This window comes from Coregonus lavaretus (assembly GCF_964263955.1).
Source record: "Coregonus lavaretus genome assembly, chromosome: 7".
NCBI classification, from domain to species: Eukaryota; Metazoa; Chordata; class Actinopteri; order Salmoniformes; family Salmonidae; genus Coregonus; species Coregonus lavaretus.
The window spans coordinates 1,474,558-1,478,602 of NC_139994.1; the positions used below are offsets into that span (position 1 = coordinate 1,474,558).

Here is a 4,045-nt window from a genome sequence, read left to right on the forward strand (position 1 = left end):
AGGTATCCCCCCCATTCCTTGGAAATGACTATGTCCCTTTAAACGGTAGGCGTGACTTTCCTATTCCCCCCGCCTTTTAAGCTAATCACTGTCCTCCCTACCGCATCATTATTGTGCAGTAGTCAGGCTTGTCTAGTGTCGGTTGTGAAATCTATCCAAGTCGCTGGTTATGGGAAGTAGACCTTCGAGTTACTTTTCCCAGACAGTTTGGTGCGCACACTGCGCAGGAGTCAAATAGTGAGCGTTCAACTGAAAGCTACAGCTAATTAGTGAGAGTCATTTACCGCAAGACGCTTCCGTGTCGCTGTGTTGGTTACTACGCATTATAGGAATTAATTAAAGAAGACGCCCCTTTAGTTTCACCAACGCTAAAAGGATTATTCAAATATTTAACAAAGATAAAACAAATCTTTCTCCATTCCCGGACGGAAGTGTGTTCTATTTATTGACTAACGCCAACTACTAGAAAGCATACATCGCAGTGTTTCACAAGTTTGGGTTGTGGAACACGCCTGTTGTTATTTCATTAGGCTAGACTTAGGTCTATCAGTGGATTGGAATTCATTTTCTCTCTTGCTTCTCAATGCTTTGTGAGATAATAACGGTGTGTTGGCCACGGTAAAAAAAAAAACGGTGAGTGTTGCTGAGGACGCAAAACTTTTTTTATTGAGACATATGGGCATTTGTTGTTTTGGCCACCATTTAAAAGGGCATGTTAAAAGCCAAGTAGCCCTGAATAAACACACAGGGTGTTATAAGCTTTTGGCTTTTAGCCTACAAAGAGGGTTGCTTAACTGTTGATGTATTTCACCGGTGTAGTGGCACTGTTTGTATAATGGAATGGTGCGAAACTTGGTGTTCTATCGTTGTACACTGTTCTGAGGCCATGACGGCACAGTGACAACAATGTTTCTAACAATCATTTGCAACATTGTAGCAGCCAGGTTGTTTCAGTGCAGCTATTAACGATAGTTCACGGGGTAATTGGTTGCAATAGGCCTATAATTACCGAATCTAGAACCAAATAACCTTTCAAACAAAACATATCAAGGAAGCACATGCCCTATGCAATTAGAAATCTATAAAAGCATAGTGTTAATGATAAATCGTGATAACCCACACTTCCTTATTTAAGAAGGAAATGTTTTCACTTGAAATTGACAGTTGTAAGATGGACAGAAACACAATAGCCTTATCATAACAGACTACTGTGTTTATCATAACAGTCGAACGTGCTTGGCTGATTCCCAGTGTCCTCTTTCTCTGACACCTGGTTGGCTAGTGATAACGGAAATCAGTTCACAGTTGAAGAGTGCGCTTCCTGACCCACGCCTGCCCTGACCTCTAAATGCCGGGCATAAACTCCACCACCGCCTCTCGCTATGAGTCAGGCTGGGAGATGGAGTACGATCACTACCAACATTACTTCTACGATGACCACGGTCTGGACGAGACTTTCTCTAAATCCACTGCGCCCAGCGAGGACATATGGAAAAAATTCGAACTAGTACCGACCCCGCCCATGTCCCCTATCCGGACTTCGGAGGGGGCCGCCGGGGTCGGGGTGGTCCACCCTTCGCTGGGGGACAAACTCGAATGGGTGTCCCAGTTTTTAGGTCAAGAGCACGACCAGGATGTGCCGTGCAAACAGAGCCCCGCCGACGAGGCATTGGGGAACCTGAGCTCCATTATCATCCAGGACTGCATGTGGAGCGGCTTCTCGGCTGGCAAGCAGCTGGAGAAAGTTGTCGGGGAGCGGCTTGCCTCCTGTCCGGTGTCGGGGCCGACCAAACTGTCCGTGCAGGCGTCGGGAGCTGGCATCACCGCCGCCTGGAGGGCGCAGTGCGTGACGGTGCCAGTGGACGTGGCGGTTCCGGTTCTCGGTAGCCTGGCGACGGATTACGTGGACCCGGCTGCTGTTCTCCCCTTCCCGCTAACCGGGGGACCGTTTAAGAAACCGGCGGTGTCCTCCGGTTCAGAGACCCACAAAGACTCATCAGGTACGTTATAAGTTCACCATTGGACTGTGAAACTGACTATTAAAAAGCTCCTATATATTGTCAATCATAAGTGTGGATGCTGCCAATTTGCCATAGTGACCTTACTGGCCACTAAGGTTTAGCCTAGGTGGCAAGGGATGCAAGATGGGCTATTATCAGTTTTCAAAATGGGTTTTTCTGAACAGTATTGGTTGTAATGTGGCTGTTAAATCCCCCCCACTGAAGGCTATAGGCTTAGTGACTGCATTGCGTTGCCCCTGGCAGCGCCACTGCTTTGTGAGAATGACCCGCCCATTTAAACATCTGTTGATTGGCTATGGTCCAAAAGCTCAGCTGCTAGAAAGAACAGTGTCCTGTGTTCCTCTCACTTCTCTAGTCTAACTATGTCACTGTTCCCTTTTAATGTTCTTACCGTTTCCTAATCCTCAACTGCACTGAAAGAAACACATTAGTTTGATATTTTAAGTACCTGCGATGCACTTATTGGATAACCCGAATAACTTGTAATAAATATGGTCGCTACATTCTTTTAATTTCATAGACCTACTTTCCATTGGCCTTCAGTGTAGGCTAGTTATATAGGTGATTAGGTTGGCATGTGACTGGTCTCCCTATCTAATGTGTGTGGAATGTCACAACGGAGACTTGTTGCAGTGCTCTCAGCATTCCTTCCTGCACTGAACTGAAGGGGCAACAGCGCCATCAGAAGCTGGGTTTGTTCAAACTATGAGTGACGGACAAGTAGGCCAGTGATAAGAAAGGACATTCATCTCGTTAAATCTCTTGCAATGTGTGACACTGTTTCATACGAGGCTTGATATTCATATTTATGTCCGAAATGTGGTCTCATCTATTTCAATACGGTGTGAAAGGGGGTTGGGTGCCAGAAAGCTAGGATATTCATGATTAATCTGTGCAGGTAGGCATACACTAGTTCAGCACAGAAGAGTTGAATGGAAAATGCAGAATAGACCTCAGAAAGGTACTAGTTGGTTGACAGACCGAGACCAAGGAACCAATCTATCCTATTCTCTATCTGACTCCATGCATGATAACGCTCTATAGATATTCAACTATATTCTTAAGGGGCCAGATAAAAAAAAAAAAAAAGGTTATTTACAGGTCAGACATGTTCTACATGGGATTACTCTTCCTAAAAGCACTATAAAAAACAAAACAAAGCAAAAACACAATTATAATCTTATGAAGCACTTTTATTACAATTAGATGTTGCTAAAAGTTCATTCTAAGTGCTTTAAAGTGAGCCTAATTCAGTGCTTACATTTTTGTAATTAATGTAACACACGTGTACTTATAACACAGTTAATTAATTTCTACTTTCCTGTCCATTTTACATACATCGCTTCATCGTTTGGTTTTATTTACACATAGGAAACCTTTTATGCATGGCATTTCTCAGTTGACTATCTTCTGCAGACTCTCTCCCCCCCATCAGTAGATAACAGGTCCCTATAAACATGCATTAAAAAAAATATTTTAATCATCTATGAAATGAAAAAGGCCACAATATATTGCAGTTTAGGCACAATTTAGATTTTGGCCACTAGATGGCAGCAGTGTGTATGCAAAGTTTCAGATTGATCCAGTGAAGCATTGCAATACTCCCTGACGAAGGCCATGCAGCCGAAACGCGTCGGATAAAAAAATTAATAAAAATCTTGTTTCTATTGAACATGCCACACTAATAAAGGCATTTTAATTAATTATATGAAGAGTGCCTTGGTCCTCCTTTCTTTTTGAAGCGTTGCAATACTTGACTATTTTGTATCAAGTCTGCCCAAATGTGCCGAATAGGTCAATTGATACATTTTCAACTACATACCTATAGAGAACATACAAAAATGATATGGTAATACATTTTTTACATTTTCATCATTTAGCAGACGCTCTTATCTTATTTTATTTTTTTTTATTTTTTTTGGGGCGGTGGGGTAAGGGGGGGGGGGGGGGGGGGTAGAAGGATTACTTGATCCTATCCCAGGTATTCCTTAAATACAAATTGTAAGTTTACTCACTCCCAGGAA

The 4,045-nt window shown here is 43.1% G+C and overlaps 1 pseudogene across 1 annotated transcript in view; it reads left to right on the plus strand.

Annotated features, from left to right (window-relative positions):
- The first annotated feature begins 1,267 nt into the window (after nt 1–1,267).
- LOC311132219 (protein L-Myc-1b-like) overlaps nt 1,268–4,045 on the plus strand; it is a 53,910-nt pseudogene continuing 51,132 nt past the window's right edge. The window contains exon 1 of the transcript XR_014615351.1: nt 1,268–2,000. The product of XR_014615351.1 is annotated as a protein L-Myc-1b-like (transcript). The remainder of the gene's footprint in view (nt 2,001–4,045) is intronic.